At 53.9% G+C, this 19,309-nt stretch overlaps 1 protein-coding gene across 6 annotated transcripts in view; it reads left to right on the plus strand.

Moving 5' to 3' along the window:
* Positions 1 to 19,309, plus strand: part of CRACDL (CRACD like) — a 135,203-nt gene that overhangs the window by 3,827 nt on the left and 112,067 nt on the right. For 2 of the 6 annotated variants that reach the window (XM_070068741.1, XM_070068740.1), the window contains exon 2: positions 1,117 to 1,221. The exons of the other annotated variants lie outside the window; for them this stretch is intronic. The gene's annotated coding sequence lies outside the window, so the exon portion shown is untranslated. The remainder of the gene's footprint in view (positions 1 to 1,116; positions 1,222 to 19,309) is intronic. 6 annotated transcript variants of the gene reach the window in all.

Here is a 19,309-nt window from a genome sequence, read left to right on the forward strand (position 1 = left end):
ACCGTATGTGACCAAGTGCACCGTGACCACTGCACCACACCCCACCCCAGGAATTTATTCAATAGCTCAAAATAGTTAGAAGATTTTAAGTGTTTCCAACACAAAGAAATGATAATTGTCTGATGTGATGGGTGTGGGAATTACCCTGATTGGATTCTGACACTCTGTATACATATATTGAGGCATCACATTGTACCCCTTAAATGTGTATGGTTATTATGTCAATTTAAAAAAGTGTATTAACCTCTCCCCTCCGCCAGCCCTGGAGAAACCACGTGAGGTGGAAGGAGGCAGGGAGGAACAAGCTGGTAAAATGGACAGGGGGCTCCCTCCTTTTCCTGGTCTGGCAGGCGGACCCCGATCTTGTGTGCTGGGCTTTTCATTCCCTGACAAAGGCTGGGAAGCTGTGGGGTCTGAGGGAGATGTCCACCAGGGGCTGGGGGAGGCAAGGGTGAGAGCAGCCCCCACGCCTCCAGGCTGGTGGTGAAGGGGGATAGAGCACTTTCCGCCTACACGTTACTGAGCCCGGCCCAGTAAGCCAGTTTATTCACTCATTATTATTTCCTATTTATTTGAGAGCCAGAGAGACAGACAAAGGCAGAGAGACCGCTCCTAATCCCTGATTCACTCCCCAGAGGTCCACAATGGCTGGGGCTGAGCCAGGAGCCAGGAGCTCAATCCAGGTCTCCCATGTGAATGGCAGGGACTCAGCCGCTGGAGTCATCTCTTTTGCCTCTGGGGTCTGCATTAGCAGGAAGCTGGAATGGGAAGCCAGAGCTGGGAGCTGAGCTCCCACACTCCGATGTGGGACACAGATATCCCAAGCAGTGTTCTGACTGCTGGGCCAAGTGCCTGCCCCCAGCCAGGGTTCTTAGTCCTTCTGTTTTCCCCAGACTGAATGGAAATCGGGTGAATTCTCTTGTAATCCTGTTATTCTCAGATCTCTGCACCTGGAAAATAATGTCAAACCTTTAGATCAGGTACAGGATCTCTGGGACGCATTTGTGATTCTGAGAAGCGAGCTGCAAGTGCTTTGTGTTGCTTTGAACGTTACCACCTGCACTTCTGAGCTCAGCGAGTCCTGACCATGAGATGCTGCGTGTGTGCTCTGTGCAGGTAGCCGCGAGCCGACGGGAAATGCGGCGGCAGGTGTGTGCCCCTCTCTCCGTGTCAGCCGCCAGCTTCCTGCAGACTCAGACACTGCTCCTGAGGAAGTTCCTGGTAGGAAGGGTTCTCAAATATTTTTCTTGTGATTACGGTATCTGTGAAAAGAAATTGCGAAAGATCCTTTTGGAAGCGAGGAGTTGAAGGTGATTTGTTTGTTCAGGCCTCCTCCTAGCTGTGGTGTGCAGAACTGGTTTTTAAATGTATGCAGTTGAAGAACTTCCAGAAGTAGTTGCTCTCACCTCCAAGGTCTGAACACCAGTCTCTCCATGGCTTCTGCCTTCACGTTCTCATGTCTGTGGGAGGCACCGGGACCGTGAGCTGTGGTGCAGGTGGTTCCTGTCTCAGAAAGACGTGCCCCCAATGTGGGATATGAAAATGTCAGAGGGGCTTCGCGTTCTTGGAGCAGGTGGTCCAGCTGATGGAGGAGCTGGGCTCTGGTCTCTGCTCTGTCACTTGGGGGCCCTGTAAACAAGGCGCCGTATATACTAGGAGTGGTTGTGTGTGCATACACTCACATGCACACACACACACACGCATTCAGTGAGGTGCAGGCATAGGAAAATGCCTCCTATGTGACTTGGGGATATGTCTTTCTTATAAGAAGGTCAAAGGGCTTTCATCATACTTCCCAATTAGGTCCCATGGTAGAGCACAGTGCTCTAGGGCAAAAAGGGTCCTTCCACAGCCAAGATCTGATGACCTTATTTAAGGAAATCCATTTCTAGATTGGGCATCTCCTGTACCCGATGTCCCTGAGCAGAGCCAGTGGTGGGAGATGCCCTGTTGGAAATGACCTGGATGCAATGTAAAATGTACAGTGAGGAGCTAGGCCAGAGTGCTGTGATAGGTGGCGCAGGGGGGAGAGGGTGCTGTGATCGGGAGGCCCACTACCCTTGCAGCCTGGGGTACAAAGCACGCATGTGGCCCATCTCTCTGCAGCACCAGCCTCCCCCACTAACAAGTGGTTACAGGCCTGGGCTTACAATGTCAGCAGTGGGGCCGCAGGTGAGAGGGGCCCTGGGCCAAGGACATGCACACTTGTGCTGTGGGAGGGACGCCGGGGCACTTCTGCTCTGTCACATCTGATGACAGTCTGGGGTTCAGAAGACCAGAGCAGATGGCACCAGTGAGTGACTGATGACTGAATATTGGACTCCCCTTGTATATTTATTTTTATTTTTTTTTTATTTTTTATTTTTGACAGGCAGAGTGGACAGTGAGAGAGACAGAGAGAAAGGTCTTCCTTTGCCGTTGGTTCACCCTCCAATGGCCGCCGCGGCCGGCACGCTGCGGCCGGCGCACCGCGCTGATCCGATGGCAGGAGCCAGGAGCCAGGTGCTTTTCCTGGTCTCCCATGGGGTACAGGGCCCAAGCACCTGGGCCATCCTCCACTGCACTCCCTGGCCACAGCAGAGAGCTGGCCTGGAAGAGGGGCAACCGGGACAGAATCCGGCGCCCCGACCGGGACTAGAACCCGGTGTGCCGGCGCCGCAAGGCAGAGGATTAGCCTAGTGAGTGCGGCGCCGGCCTCCCCTTGTATATTTAGTCTCATACATCTGCATGCATTATCATGAATATTGAGAACCTTTTCTGTATTTGATGCATCATGAATAGTTTTGCCCAGCTGCCTTGGGTACGTCTGGTGCCCAAGACGGGTTCCTGTTGGTCCTTCCAATTCTTCCCAGCGTTACAGTACATGTGTGCTGTACTCCCTGAGACTGTGCCCATACTTAGCATTTCTTATGTGATTCATCCATTGCACCGGTCGTATTTTCATCAGAATTGAATGTTCCCAAACAATGCAACAAGTGCACAGGAGAGGCCATTCGTCTCCTAAAGCTGATTTCCAGGTCGGGTGTGCTTCCTGTGTGGAGGGGAGCCCAAGGTGCTTGGGGACCCCCAGCTCCAGCGAGGGTCTGTGGGGGTTTGTGAAGCTTGCTCACGCCCCCTCCGGTTCACCCACAGTGCTGAAGTACGTGCTCAGGGCTGAAGTCTACCCTTGGCTCCTCAGTAAGGACAAGTGCCCCTGGGAGAACGCACGGATCCCTTGGTCCATGCCGCTTTCTGTCTTGTGCACCGTGGTCGGTCTCCGCTCCCAGCAGTTCTCGTCTGCTTGCAGCACCTGACAGGTGTTGGGCCAGTAGACATCAGGGCTACAGTTTGTCCCAGGGCTTACCCTGTGCCCGGAACTCTTGAATTCCTTTCATTTCTATGCAGCCGACGTCGTTGGGAACATGATGAGTAGCCCGGAAGCACCGTGTCTGGTCACTCCAGTACTCCAACCTGGCTTGGTACCCAGCCCCTAGTCCTGAGGGTCTCTGGTCTGGCTTTAATACCTGAATTATTCACCTTCCCCTCCCACCCCAAGAACTTGCTTGTGGGTCGTTTTGCACGGAAGTTTTGTGACTTCGATGCTGCAGCGCTGGCTGTGCCCGTGGAGACAAGGCGGGAGAGGAATGGGGTCTGTTGGAGGGTCAGACCCGGCTGCCGAGGTCTGAATCACAGGGCGTCCCTCCCCGTGGGGCTCGGTGATTCATTCTGAACTCTGATCGTTTCCACAGGAACCGGATTCCTCATATTTTAGGGTGGTTTCTGGGTGTCAGAGCCTTAAGTCATCACGTATTAGTGCTTCCAGGATGCTCTCTGGGTGAAAATAGGATCCTAATGTACAAGCACGAGCTTTGTGCAGCTTCGAGTCGCCCATTCTCCCAGGCTCGGCCCGAGTGACCGAGTTTTCTTTGTGGTCTTTGAGTGGAGGTGCCCTGGTAAGTGCAGCCCCTCTGGTACCACACTCTGGGACAGAATGACTAAGTGTGTTTCATGGTCCTGGGACATCCCCCGGGGCCACTTCTAGCAAGGCTAGCAAGCAGGGGAGGTCCCCTGTCTGCCTCAGGGACTGCACTCAGAATAGTGATCATCTGACCCTCCTCGGGGTGCTGGTGTGACAGACACGGTCTTCCCAGGCAAAGCCAGGAGCAGAACAGGTGCAGAGGTCTCCGTAACATCTGGGACAGGTCCTTCCACATGTGTGTCTGCGCTGTATTAAATACGCATCCACAAAAGTACGTACAGTCATCCTTCCAAGTCCCCGCATGCCACCTGTGACTTAGCCTTCTGTGGATGGAAAATATTGGGGGAAAAAATCGCATCTGTGCCGAACACGTCCAGACTTTTCTTCGTGTCATCATTCCTTAAACCGCACATGAGAATAACCACTCATGTGGCGTCTACAAGTAATCCAGAGGTGATTTACGGTGTGCCCGAGGGTGTGTGCAGGCTATGTGCAAATCATCGTTTTTACCTGGGAGACTTGGGCATCCGTGGATTTTCGTATCTGATGGGGGTCCTAGAACCAATTCCCCACGGACGCCGAGGGATGAGAACTGTATTTACTAGGAAGGTACTATCTGTGTGGGTGCTGTCTACATTGTTTAGTGGGCTACCTTTTCAAAATGGATTGTATGTGTTGAGTCTGTTCCTCCACGTTGTTAGATTCTTAGACACTCTTCCTACGTGTCAGTTCCTGTGGCTGTGAGGAATACCACTGCGGGCTAAGGCCCGGTTTCCTCGCCCGGGCCCTCTCTCAGATGGGTGTTTAATTAGGTCATTTTCAGCCTCTCACTACTTAGTAACAGCACGCTGTCTGTGCACATTTGTCTGACTGGTTCCTTCATACCATAATTTGCTAAGTAGATTTCGGGGTCTATAAGAGACTCCCCCTTGGATAAGTCCTGCCTGAAACGTGTCCCACCCGCCACACCAGGGCATTCTCCCATGACATGAAGTCTTACTAGGATTTCAGGCCTCTTGTTTGTAGCATCTGTGTTATTCGGGAGTCCCTCTAGTTAGTCTAAGCAGAAGAGGATTTAACGTAGGAAGTTCTGGGCTACCAGAACGGTTGGAAGCTTGGCTGTCTGGGAGGCATCCAGAGACGACCCCAGAGTGATACTGCAGAGCTGGCCTGCAAGGAGCCACTGCCACCTCTGTCACAGCCGGGGGATTGGTGGTGACTCCAGCCCACAGGCCTCCTGCCACCCACACCTGTCTCACGGAGGTTCCACCTGCTGCTAAGCATCCTTGGGGCTGTGGACAAGGCTCTGGGACACCCCCCCCCCGCCCCCAAGAAAGCCAGATGCTAAGGTGGTCTGTTGCTGCGAGCCCTGAAGCCCCCTCCCTGCTGTCTCACAGCAGTCAGACTGGAAGCTTCCGCAGCCCGACTTTTAAGATGAAGCCACACACGGGCACTTCCTGCAGACGCGCCTGGCGTACGACCCGAGTGTCCAGAGATCAGAGCCCCAGGGGCCTGCAGGCTCAGAGGGCGTGTGTGTTGCAGCGGCCTCTCCGGTTATTTTGTCGATGCCTGAGAACACTTGGATCCCTTGGCCCCTTTCTTGTCAGTGCTGCTCATATGGAGCCGCTCTCTGCTATCAGGCGTGGGTGGGAGGCAGGAGTTAACCTACTGCTAGGTTAATAGCCGATTTTTTTTTCATGAGTCATAATTGATCAGCAGTCCGTTTGTGAACAGTGTTTCTCTTGGCCTCTTCAAACAGGCTTTTGTGGATAATTACTGTGAACTCAGGTGTTTCTGTAGTTCTTAGCTACCCCTGTGAGTGGGTTATTGCATTTTCTGTTCAAGGAAAAGTACAACTGAGCAAAGAATTCAGGAAAGACAATGTCTTCAGCAGCCCGAGCACAGCCAGGGGCTGGGGGAGTGTTGCAAAAGGTGGGGGGCTGGGGAGGAACCACTGGGTGCACACTCTTGTGACCCCCAACAGTGAGTGTCAGTCCTTCAGGGGTGCATTGTTTAGAACGACCTGGTGCTCCCCACCCGCTGTGCGCCTAGGGGGGTCAGCCAGAGGAAGAAGGAGCCCAGGCCAGGCCTCCTGCTCCGAAGGTGGGGGGGTGGGGCGAGGGGGGTGTGGGAGGGTGGTCTGCTCCTGGAGGGGAAAGCAGGTTGGCAGGGTTCGTCCGGGAACCCATCATTTTGTAGGAGAGAAGGTGACAGCAATTGGACACAGAGCAAATGATTCCCCAGAGGTTTCTATGGCACCTTCTCTTTATGAAGGTGGAATAGGGCTTGACTTACATGCAGTAGCTGCTTTTCTGTGGGGAGGGGGTGCACTGGTCGTGTATTGTGAAGCTGTAATAATGATTTTACCAGCAATAGCTACTTTTCCCTTTCAGTTCTGTTCGCCATTATAGCATGAGGTTCTTAGGGGGCGTTTGGTGGCGTGCAAATGCTTTGGTAATTCTGGACGCCTGGGGTGCAGCCCCTACCCCCAACCTCTTATCTTGTGCTTTCAAATAATGAGTAAGGTGGGAGGGTGCGCACAGTCCAGAGAGAGCCTCGCGCCAGCTCCGAGGCTGACCTGGGGGAGTGCTGCCGCTCAGTCTGGGTATCCCCGTGCACTTTTCAAAGGTGGAGAACCACGGTCAGGAGATGGGAAGGAGCTGGGCTGGGGCTGCCTGGCTGGCAAGTGACAGAGCCCTGAGCCGCCCCGGGCCCTGACTTCCCTTCCAGCTCGGCCTGCGTTTGTCCTCACATGTGTGCAGGGTGCTTGTTTGTTGTCCTGGCGTGGTGATTCCTTACCCCTCACTGCTAAGTCCCCAGAGGGGCACCCTGAGCCGCTGAGCCGGCTCTGGCCTTGCCTAGGTGACCAGCACACTGTGGAGCAGGGATTTGAACCAGGTTCCTTTCCTGCACCCTGTTTTTCATCTGTTTGAACTGTGACCTTGGAAACGGCCGTCTGGGGCGTGTCCTCCTAATCCTCCCAGGGTTTCGCTTCCTGCGGGTGAGGTTAAGCCCCAGGGTGTGCAGAGCCCCGGGAGCTGGGCCTGGGGTGTGTGTGCTGGGGGTGGGGAGGGCTCTGTACTCCCCAGGCAGTTCCTCTCTCCTCCTGGGTCCAAGCCCAGACCCTCCCCTTCTCCTCCCACGACTCTGGGAGAGGATGATGCCTGCCGGAAGTGGCAGATAGGCTGGTGTCCACAAGTGAGTTGGAAGCATTTTTATTATAATTAGATCTCCTTAATCCCTCCCCTTCCTCCCATTAAAAGAGACTAAGCCTAGGTGAGGTGGAGGTGCTGGGCAGGGCCCCTGGGCCTGGTGTGGGGGGGGGGAGTAGAGATGAGGTGGCGGCAGGACTCTGCTGCTGTCCTTGCCCTGTGATGGAGGTGTCACCTCCTTGAGCCCAGCTCCCAGTACAGCTCTGGGTGCAAAGCCCGAGCCTCCCCGTGTGCAGGAGCGCTTCAGGAGCCCGTCCTCGGGGAGGGACAGTCACACGCTGGCTGCCGTCTGATCTGATGATAAAAGCCGAAGGGCGCGGATGGGAACGGAGTCACAGTTGGCTGAGCGGGTGCTGTGCTCCCAGCACCACTAGGCAGTGAAGGAACGTAGCATCCCCTCGTCCCTTGTCACTGTTCTGTGATTCAGCGTGCAAACGGTGCTCCTGTTTCGAGGTTAGGAAACTGAAGCCGAGGGAGATGAAAGAGGCTTGCCTGTCCCTAGCCTGGGAGGGGGATGGTCCCCTGCGGCGAGGGCTGGGGTCCGCAGCTGGGATGCAAGCCCAGGCGGGAGAAGGTGGCTGTGTCCCTAGACTCAGTAGCTCCTCAGGCCGCCCGGCTCCAGGATGAACTGCTCACCAGCGCCAGCATGAGTGACAGGAGAAGCAGATACTTCCCAAACGTCAGCTGTTCTTGTTTCTGCCCTAGAGAAACGCTTCCGCCGTGAGAGCACGTTGGCATCACAGCGGTTCTTTGCTCTTCTGACGGACGTGCAGTCCTCAGTGAAAAGTTGTGATGTAAGCTCCACGCCAGCAACCAAACTGGACGCCACGCGGAGTTCCCTTCCAGGGTCGGGATCCAGGGTGGCCTGCTGCGGCATCGGCTTTGGCGTTGGCTTTCTTAAAGGCTGTTTGCTCTCCCACAGAAGCCAAGCTCCCAGGTTTTTCTGGGCGCAAGGACCCCTTTGTAACATTGAGCAATTGGGGAAGCCCTTCACGTGGCAGTCACTGTATTTCTGCAGCCTCTCAACAGGAAGAATAGACATCCGCAAAAAGATGCTGAGCGTTTTGAGATCTGTTTCAGGGACTGACCCCATCAACATCCAACACATTGTTGAAAAGTAGTAACCTGTGTGTGTGTGTGTGTGTGTGCGTGTGAGGGAGGGAGAGAGAGAGAGAGAGAGAGAGAGAGAGAGAGAGAGTAGTGTTGATTCTGTTTCTAGATGCCACTTGTACACCAGGAAATCACCTGTGAAAAGCTAAGGATCCCTGTTTGGAGATCTCATGTATATAACCTTCCAAAGAGGGCAAACTGGCTGCCTTTTGGCAATTTGCATTTTTTTTTGCTTGCAATTCCAGTCGCTGCCATCAGGGGCTGCCTGGGATCATGGTGTGCCTGTGCTTGTGTGGGTTTTCTACTCCTCAATGTTTTCTTTTAGGACAAAAAATATTTTCTTCAAAAAACAAATAAACAAACCACACTAGGGGCTGGTGTTTGGCTTAGTGGGTAGAGCCACCTACAATGCCACCATCCTATTTGGGTGCCAGTTCGAGTCCCAGCTGTTCCACTTCCAATTGAACTCCTTGCTAATGGCCTGGGAAAAGCAGTGGAACATGGCCTAGGTACTTGGGCTGCTGCACCCACATGAAAGACCTGGAAGAAGCTCCTGGCTTCAGTCTGGCCCAGCCTGGCCGTTGCAGCCATATGGGGAGTGAACCAGCAGATGGAAGAACTCACTTTCTGTTTCTCCCCCCCCCCCCAACAACTGTGCCTTTCAAATAAATAAAAATAAATCCTAAAAAAAAATCATATGAATGAGCAGAATATAGTCTAACAGAAGTAACCAAACATGAACACTAATAACAGCAGGCTCAGATACCAACTAAAAGCCAGTGATTAGTTACTGCTCAGTTTTATCGCATTCTGTGTTTTCTTTCTTCTTAGCTTCCAGACAGTAAAAGAAATCCCAGGCATTGGCCTCTGGGTCAGTTCCAAAGGGATTGAAGTGCCATAGCCCAATACAGCTTTAGTGTTGGAAGTCTGCAGGCCAGGGTGGGCATTTGGCCTAGTGGTTAAGACACCAGTTGGGATGCATGCATCCCATATCATGATGTCTGGATTCAGGCCCCAGCTCTGCTCCTGATTCCAGCTTCCTGCTGATGCATACCCTAGGCTGCAGCAGGTGATGACTCAAGTAGTTGGGTTCCTGCCACCTCCATGGAAATCCTGGATTGAATTCCCTGTTCTCAGCTTTGGCTGCAGCTGGGACCATTGCAGGCAATTGGCGAGTGAACCAGCAGATGGGAGATCTCTCTGCCATCTCTCTACCTCTTAAATGAATAACTAAACATTTGAAAGTAAGAAACCTGCAGGTTGGCTTGGCCACTCAGGGAGTGGTGATGCCCTCAGGGTCCCTCCTTCTCTGGAACTCTTGCAAGTGTGTCCTTTTCTCTGTAGCCTGGTCCCACAGGGAACCTTGGCCTGCACTCATCTCTGTGTGTGTGTAAGAGAGAGCTGGGTTCAGTACTTATTTCAGGATGAAATACATAGTCACAAGGGAACTGGGTAGGTTTCCCAAGAAGACCTCTTGATTCCTCCAGCAGGCCCATAGGTGAAAGCCCACATTCTATTCGGTGTTCTAGCAGGACACATTTAAGAGGCCCTGGTGGGTGCACACGCTCTAGCTGTGTCCACTGAAGTGCAGCAAGGGCAGTGGGGAGGGCGGGGAGTCCCTGAGCAGGTGTGCCTGGGGCCCAGGTATAGAAGTAGTGCAAGCTTGTGTTGGGCCTTCCGTGGGAAGTGTCCAGGGGACCCTGAGGGGCTCATGGTGGGGTGCTAGGCCAGAGAGGCACAGTATTGAGGGCCTATTGTAGTTTTCAGGGCCCATAAAAGGGTTTTAATTTGGGTGATGAGAAGGAAGAGGTAGAGAGACAAAGACAGAAGCAGAGAAAGCTTCCATCCGTTAGTTCACTCCCCAAGTGCCTATATTAGTCAAGGCTGGACCAAGGCCTAAGCGAGGAGCCAGGAGCCAGGAGCCAGGAGCCAGGAACCAGGCAGGAATCCAATCACTTGAGCCATCACCTGCTGCCTCCTTGGGTGTGCATTGGGAGCTGAAGCCAGGACTCGAACCCAGGCCCTGCAGTATGGGATGTAAGCATCTCAGCTGGCATCTTAATGGCTAGGCTGAACGCTTGTCCCAGCTTAGCTCATTTAATACTGAAAACAGTCCTGCACACTGGGTTTTGCATATTAGCACCTTGGTCAAATGTCTGCCCATGCAGTCCTTCAAAATCAGAAGTAAACGTGAACTTCAGGTCAATGAAAATGTTTCAACATATGCATTTGTATGTCATCTTTATACCAATGCTATGGAAAATACACTTTTCTAAATTTTTTTTAACTGTGCATGAGAACAAAAGTGCACAGGGCCCAAGGAAGTCATCATGTGACCTTGCCTGGGAGCGAGACAGAGGGCCCTTGGTGACCTGGGTAGCAATGGCCCAGCTCATGGGCTGGCTCAGCGATTTGGCTTAGCGATGCAGAGTGTAGAATGGGGCGGGAGAGGCCTCAGGGACTTGGAGGGACCCCACTTCAGTCAGAGCTCGTTCCTTGTTTCTGCAGGTGCAGGACCCACTGCCTGCATGACTTAGGCTTGGGGTTCCCGAGAGCTGGATACCTGGGAGTTTCAGGACTTTGAGAGAATTTTAGCTAAAGCAGAAAAAGGACAGACTTCTCAGTTGGAGTCTTTCCTGGTGCGTGTCTCGGCCTGCTCCCTTGGGGATGAGACTGCCGTCTCTGACAGCATCTCCTCACCTGGACACGGGGGCAGCTATGCCGAGAGAACTCACAAGACCTGGCACCTGTCTTTCCGAGCCCAGGGTCTGGCTCTGGGCCACCCTGGAAGGTTGGTTTCCTTCTCCATTGCCTGTTGGCTCCATGGTGGTGCCACTTGCGGCTGCCGCAGCCTCACCCTGCAGGGCTGACTCAGGAGGGCTGGCTGGACTGTCCGGGTCTGACAAGCTTTGCAGGTGACTGTGCTGTGCAGCGGGGCTGAGGAGCCCAGCCTTTGCCCCAGCGTGTCTGGGCCCCGAGTAGACGGACTTGATTTCCAAGAACAGGACTCTCTCCTTCCCCGGGGGAAAGAGGAGCCTGAGACCTGGGGCTGGACTTGCACACACCCCTGTCAGCTCTGGGAGGCACAAACATGCTTTTGTCCTTAGCTCCTCTGGTGCGGTTCTTCCTTTTGGCTCAGGAGTGAGCAGGGAGGAGGGGCTTCTGCACGCCACGGTGCCCAGTGCAAGCCTCCTTGATGCCGTTAGTGAACAGGCGCTTGGTGCCACCGAGTGCGTGGCACCGTGATTTAAGGCAGGGTGGCTGAGGGGCAGGCCTGCCTGCACAGCCCCTCTGAAAGGGGCTGATTCTTACCGTACAATAGATGGAAGCGAGGGCTACTGCACAAGACGAAGACCCAGCAGGGATCTGTGGATCTGGAAGAAGATCAGTACCTTAAACATTTCAGTTGTTCCAAAATTAGTTTGTGAATTTAATGTAATTCCTGGCCAGAATCTGAGTGGATAACTACCAGATATTGCCCATTTATGAGAATTCAAGCATGTTGTTATTGGGATGAAAAAGCATGTCCATGGAACAGACTGAGAAGTCTGGACAATGGAAGTTAATAGATAATATTTATCCACTTGGGAAAACATCAGACACCTCACTCATATCAAATCCAATTTGGTCCATGTGGATGAAACATTTTCATGTGAAAATGGAATTATTAAAGCGCTAGAAGAAAGTTTAGGAAAGAAAGCAATTGCCAGCTATGGAACATCTTTCTACACGTGATACGAGACACAGAGCCATGAGCGCAGAATTGTGGCTGTTCATTGGAGTGAATTAAACCTTTCGTGTACAAAACCGAAATTCAGATGATAATCTGAGAAAAAACGCCTACAATGTATAAGACAAATACCCCATTACATGAGCAACAATTATTAGCATTGATCTGAATTAGTTCACAGGAGGAGAAATATAAGTGACAATAAACGTAAGAAAGAAAGGTTAATCAAGTCAGTGCACACTGGAATGAGATAGTGTTTCTTGGCATCAGATTCGCAAATGTTGGGTGTGTTTTGTTGGTGCTTGTTTTTGTGAATGCGGGTATGCAGTGCAGGTGAAAGGGTGTGGCGGGGACGCTCAGGTGCCTGTAAGAGTGGGAGCTACCAGCTTTTTGCCAAGCGCTTTTTCAGGAGCTCCCAAAACCTCTAGAAGAATTCCTCCCTTTGTCCTGGTGATTCCGTTTCTAGGAACGGCTCCCAAGGAGCCAATTCAGTCCACAGTCAGAGATTCCTCTGCAAGGGTGTTCGCCACTGCCTTATTTATAAAGGTGGAAATGTGGAAGGCATCCAGATATCTAGCGAGGGGCTCTTCATATGCTGAGTACAGTCGAGCCCTCAGGAACATTTCTGAAGGAGGCTTAGTCACAAGGGAGCTTCGTGATCTGAGGCTAAATGAGGAAGGCAGGGTGGATGATGGGCTGGCGCTGCAGGGAGCAGGAGCACCCGTGGGAAAGCGGCGGGTGGCGCCGTGCAGACCGGAGGCAGGAGGCGCAGCGTGTGCTGGAGCAGGGGCCTCCCGTCAGACTCTGCAGAGGATGCTAATCCGATAGGTGCTGGCAGCAAGGCGCTGTCATTTTGTCTCCATGGAGTGCTGGAGTGACAGGGAAGCGTGCTAATAGGGCGGGCTCAGCACTAGGGACTGATGCTCCCGCACTGTGTCCACGCCCGCACCCTAGCAGGCTTTGCCAGGGGACTCCGCCCCTCTCCTGGCCGCTTAGGCTCTCTCTCCCAGGGCGTGCATATGGGATTGGACTCCAAGACCAGGCCCAACAAAAACTCAGGATCTGTAACTTTTTAAATTAAATAAAAATTCAGGGTATGGAATTTCTTAAAAGAAAGACTACATTTTACTTAAAACCAAATTGATGCATTGTTTGTATGTGTGTGTAGGACAAAGACATACCAAATGTTATGTTTGGGTTAGCTTTGGTAGAATTGTGGGAGACTGCTTATTTTTCTTTCTTCAGCATGGATTACTTTGGGGGAAAAAAAGCTTTATTGAGTATAATTGACCTAAAGTACACAGTTCGATAAGTTTGCTGTTGCTGTCCACCCAGGTTTAGTCCATGGTTTTGGTGCAAAAGTGGCCTGTGTTGGCGAGCCCTTCATGAGTTGTGACTTAGGAAACCAGTGTTACAGCCAGGATACTAAACACACATACCTATCTGCAACTACTCCTCTCCCCCAACCAGGGAGTTCCCCAGGTCCCCATAGCCACTCCTTCCATCTTGAGACCCTCCAGAGGATGACCAGTGGTCACCTGTCACTATAATTTGCATTTTCTGGAATTTTCTATAAGTGAAATTGTACAGCGTGCACTCTTGGGGCAGCTTTCAGTCCATAGCTACTTTGTGATTCACCTGTGTAGTTGTATGTGTAGGTTGTTTGTCCCTTTTTTAATACCTTTTTTAATAGTTAGAAAAATCCCTACTTTCCTACAAGTACCCTGAGACTGCCCACGGTCCGGAGAGTTCGAGTCTGGGCTGTCCGCATGCGTGTGGAAGTTTGGGGCAGTTCTCCAGGCCCGGCTGCTGTGACCTTAAGGGCCAAGGACCCACGGGTTCTGCCAAACAGAAGGCTCAGCCTAGCCCAGGAACACTTGAGCCACGGGCAGAGTACATCTCCGTGGTCAGAGTTTGGAGTTGGGTACCCAGGAGGTTTCATGCTGGCCAGAGTTTTACGAAATGGTCCTTCTGCTTTACAACAGTGAGAGGCTTGGAGAAAGCTTTGTTGAAAGAGCTTGACCTCTTGTCACCAATTGGCATTGACTGTAACCTTGTCATATCACCCATGCTCTTTCCTGGAATCCACACATGGCAGCAGCTCTTCCCGCACCCCCACCCTCAGTGCAGAGGGGTTCTCGTCCACACTGCTCAGGGAGCTCTGCCCAGGTCACGCTGTAGCTTTCGGTAGAGCTGATGGCCCTCCGCCTTCTACTGCGCTTGGTGGTTTTGGTGAGGTCTCCTGGATTCACGGGTCTTTGGGACTCCAGACAGAGTCATATTTTCACCAATTCCCGGGCATCCCTTATGCTGTGGTCCCCATGATGTGCTCCGTGCCCCCTGCGTTGCCCCATGCATCTCTGGGGGGCTTCCAGGTGCTGCCACCTGCATGCTGAGGAGCAGGTCCACCGTGATACCATGCTCGGCCGCCTCTGGACCTAAAGGGAGGACTTAGCCATTGCTGGGTCTCTGCAGAATGTAGGGATGCAGAGGCCAGCAGCAGCCCCTGTCCAGGGCTCCATGCCTGCTGGCCCCTGTGCCAGAGGCTCCTGAGCTCTGGCACGTGACACCCTTCTCTGCCTTTCCTTATCACTCCAAGTACAGGTTAACCCAGTGAGGGCCAGGCCAGGAAGTGGATGTACTCACCTTGGCTGGCCTCCCTCCCGTGTTCTTTCTCTACCTGAACACTCCCTACCACCCCTTTGCCAAAACCACTCATGTTGGCTGAGACGTGTGACCCTGAACAGGGTGCTGATGCAGGGGTCTCCGTCTGCTGCCCCAGACTGCACCCTCGCCACTGGGCACCTGCAGACCGACGATACAGCCCCTCAGGGAGCTGCCTTCCCTCTCCTCTCTCTCTGAGGTCCCAGATTCCCGGGGTGATGTTGTGTCAGCGGGCACAGGAGGAAGGACCCTCTCCTTGGAGGGGCTGATGGCCCCTGTACCCAGCCCCTCTTGGGCCACCCTGCTTGGAACAGAAGCACTGAGGAAGAGGCCGGTGGCTGCCTGGGTCCTGGGCATGGGTGACAGCAAGCAGAGGAGGCTCTGTGAACTTGTGAACTGGCTCCACAGGAGGCAGGTGAGGGCTTGAGGGGGTGGGAAAGGGGGGAACTAGCACAGCGCTCTTCTCTGTTGGTGGGGCTCCTGTGTTTTGTAAAGTCTCCCTCGAAGAAGATGGAAACAAACAGTAAGCCGGCCTGGCCAGCATCCAGCTGTGTAACCTTAGAGCCGCCATGCGCAGCCACAGGCCCCAGCTTATGTAACCTGAGGTCCTGGTGGGGGTGAGCTGGGGAGCCTCCAGGACTGCAGACTGCCTGTGTAGGGCTCAGCTTGCATGGTCCCCACATGGCGGTGCCACCACCCAGCCTGCCCCCTTCCTGGCTGAGATCAGTGCAGGAAGTGGGCCCCGGGGGGATGGGTTCTGCTCCTTACCCTGCTGGGGACAGGAGAGGGGCTGGGGGCAGCAGGACCCTGCTCAGTTTTCCCATGGGGCCTGGCCTGTGTCTGAAGCTACCCAGGTATGCGATTACATGTTTATCCAGAGTGACGTCCACAGTACACATAGGTGTGCCATCCCCTTCCCCCTGGAAACCTGCTCCACGATGCTTCAGACCGGGGTGGGGGTGCAGAGGCTGCCTGGAGTGCATGTCCACGCTGCTGTGGGAAGAGGCAGGGCTGCTGCCTGGGGCTCGAGGGGGTGGAGGAGGAGACTGACTTCTGAGTGAGACATGGCCCCAGCGCCGTTACCTGGGGCTTCCGGCTCTGGGCTCGGATTCCCAGCTCCTGACAGCGAGCGGGGCACACAGAGGTGCAGAGATGGCTTCCGAGCCGTGAGCAGGCACATGGGATGCCCATTCCTGGTGGGAAGCAGGCCACAGCTCTGCAGCATCAAGCCCCCTGCCCAGGGCCGACTGCGGCTTCTAAAACGTGCAGTTGGGGTTTGATGCCAACCTCTTTTCTCCCCATCACCTCCTACTCTGTCAGATGGTCACGGTGAGCGAAAGGCACAGGAGACTCCACAGACCAAGGGCTTCCACATAGCTTATTATTTTTTATTTTATCTTATTAAAAGATTCTTTTTTTTTTATTTTTTTTTTTTGACAGGCAGAGTGGACAGTGAGAGAGAGAGACAGAGAGAAAGGTCTTCCTTTGCCGTTGGTTCACCCTCCAATGGCCGCCGCAGCCGGTGCACTGCGGCCGGCGCACCGCGCTGATCCGATGGCGGGAGCCAGGAGCCAGGTGCTTTTCCTGGTCTCCCATGGGGTGCAGGGCCCAAGCACCTGGGCCATCCTCCACTGCACTCCCTGGCCACAGCAGAGGGCTGGCCTGGAAGAGGGGCAACCGGGACAGAATCCGGCGCCCCAACCGGGACTAGAACCCGGTGTGCCGGCGCCACTATGTGGAGGATTAGCCTAGTGAGCCGCGGCGCCGGCCTTATTAAAAGATTCTTTTTAAGAATTTCTTTCTGTTTATTCTAGGGGAGTGCAGGGTTGGGAGACATACACAGAGTTCCCATCTTCTGGTTCACTCCCCAAATGCCTACAGCAGCCAGGACTGTGCCAGGCCAAAGCTGGGAGCCAGGAACTCAATCTGGGTGTCCCACATGGGTGACAGGGACCCAAGAACTTGAGTTGTGACCTGTTGCGTCTGAAGATGTACATTCGTAGGAAACTGGAATTGGGCACGGAGCTGGGACTCAAAGCCAGGCACTCCAACAGGGGATGTGGGTGTTCCTGCCAGTGTCCTAACCACTGTGTCACATGCCTGCCCAGCTTAGCTCGTTTGGTCCTGAAAACGGCCCTGCAAGGTAGCCACGGCCTGATTGTTTATTCTGATGATATGGAGGCTCAGGGTGCGAGTAACCAGCCTAACCACACACCTTTGTTACGGCTTTCTACTCCCAAGGTCCCTACTTCCCACCGCTCCTCAGACGCCCTGAGCCGCCCTTGAATGAGAGGCGTGGTCCTGGTGACTAAGGGACCATGTTTATCCAGGCTGGTCTCTCCGCCTTGCCACGTGACCTTCCATCTTCACCTTCCAGTCCTGTCTCCTCAACACTGCCCCCCCCCCCGCCCCTCCGCCAGGTTCCTTCACAGCCTGTGCACGCGCTGTGGGACACAGGTGTTTCTGTGTCCAGCCCCTGCTAGTACTGGCCCTCCCCGAACCCCACAGGGCCTGGCCTTGATTCTTCCTGTTCTGCAGACATCCGCATGCACCACAGGCCCCCACACCTGTGTCTTCTCAGCCCCAGCACCTGCCCACCTGACCCCCTGCCTACAGTCTCCTGGAGGCTGCCTTGCTGGGCTCTCCCCCCCACCCCCCCGGCCAGAAGGGATTGTCCTTGTCACTTTCCCTCTAATGCGCCCTACCTGTCACAGGTGGGCTACAGAAATGCTGTGTGCTTAGGCTTCTCGAGGGTGGGTACTGCACTTTAGGTTTTGGGGACCTATGAAAGACCACATTAATGGGGGTTCAGTCAATTTTGAATCCAGTTGGAATGGATTTTTAGATGCCCACCATCTCCCTTCTTGCCTGAACGAATGCTTTTATATGTTTGAGAACTTCAGCAAATTGTAAGACATTTCCACGAGCTGAGTCGGGTCGTGGTGATAAAGAGTGATACGGGTTTAATGTTTAACTCCCAATTCCGTCCTTGGGTACCATGAATATGTGGCTGGGGGAGGGAGGTGCCCACAAGAAATTCGTGGGAAGTAACATTTGGGTTCATCTGCCACTGTGTCCTTGCAAAGGCGGGCAGAGGCCTCAGGTCCACCTGAGGACTACACTGTCAGCCTGGGGATGGGGCCCCGGCTGCTGCCGGACGCCCAGCCAGGGCCTTGCAGCCCTCCTGCCGGGCCAGGCTTTGGGTGCCTTAGCATGAGTCAGAGCATGTGCAGCGTGGGCTTGTGCGGGAGGTGGGGAGCCCAGAATTAGCTCAGCTGCCTGTCAGCGAGGCTGTTGCGGGGAGGGGAGGTGGTGCCAGGCGGGGGCCTAGAGGCTCTGTAGCTTGAAGCTGCAGCTCTCAGGAACCATCATAGGCCTCAGGGCATGTTGGGAAAGCCTGCTTCTAGCCTGGTACATGCCCCATTGTAGGTGAGCAGTGGGTCAGGGGAGCAGACCGTGGCATGGCCCTGCACACCTGAAACAAATACGCATGCTAGATGGCCAGGTCACTCCCAGGGGTGAGTGGCAGACAGCTGTGGGCATCCCCAGTCTCACTGTCCCCATTATAGCAGGGACAGCTGGCTTCGTGCCTTTTCCTGCCTGTACACACCCACGTAGGCAGAGCCGAACCAAACCTAAGCCCACCTGACACCAGAACGTGTAGCCTGCTCCTCTGTCTGGCTGTTTACCTCTTTGCAAACTGCTTTTTTGCTAAACTGCAGAGAATTGTTAGCCATCGGTACCTAAATCAGTTGCAAAATATTTTGTTCTCCTTTCCACCTTCTCCTGCTTGCTCTGCTCTCTGGCACAGATGTGTTGCCCAGGACACCAGTGGTTGTCATCAGAGGAAACAGGGACTCAACTTGGCTTGTCACTGCGCCCAAACATAAGGGCCAGCTTCAGACCTCGCTGGGGTGGGAGAGCTGGGTACTTGTGTCAACACCAAATGAGTTGGCTAAATGGGACAGTGAAATTTTTCCTCTCTAGGCCAGCGCCACAGCTCACTAGGCTAATCCTCCGCCTAGCGGCGCCGGCACACCAGGTTCTAGTCCCGGTTGGGGTGCTGGATTCTGTCCCGGTTGCCCCTCTTCCAGGCCAGCTCTCTGCTGTGGCCAGGGAGTGCAGTGGAGGATGGCCCAGGTGCTTGGGCCTTGCACCACATGGGAGACCAGGAAAAGCACCTGGCTCCTGGCTCCTGCCATCGGATCAGCGCGGTGCGCCGGCCGCAGCACGCCGGCCGCGGCGGCCATTGGAGGGTGAGCCAACAGCAAAGGAAGACCTTTCTCTCTGTCTCTTTCTCTCACTGTCCACTCTGCCTGTAAAAAAAAAAAATTTTCCTCTCTAATGTGTCAGCATTGTTCTAGAATAAAAAAAAAAACCCACATTGATACAGGATTTGGTGCGCTGTCTGGGCACACAATGTTATTTTTGTGGTTTTCCCGTTGCCATGTGAGATGCACACAGGACAGAGCGATTGGTGTGTTTGGGGTTTCCATGGGGAATAGAACAGTATGGGGAAGGAAGCAAAACAGCTGACAGTCCTCAGGGTGGCCCAGCTTGGAGGCTCAGCTGGGTCATTCCCATCTTCCAGCCCCAGCCTGGCCTTGGCCACCAGTGTGTGGGATCAGGAGGCCA

Source organism: Oryctolagus cuniculus, chromosome 2 (genome assembly GCF_964237555.1).
Source record: "Oryctolagus cuniculus chromosome 2, mOryCun1.1, whole genome shotgun sequence".
Lineage (NCBI taxonomy): Eukaryota > Metazoa > Chordata > Mammalia > Lagomorpha > Leporidae > Oryctolagus > Oryctolagus cuniculus.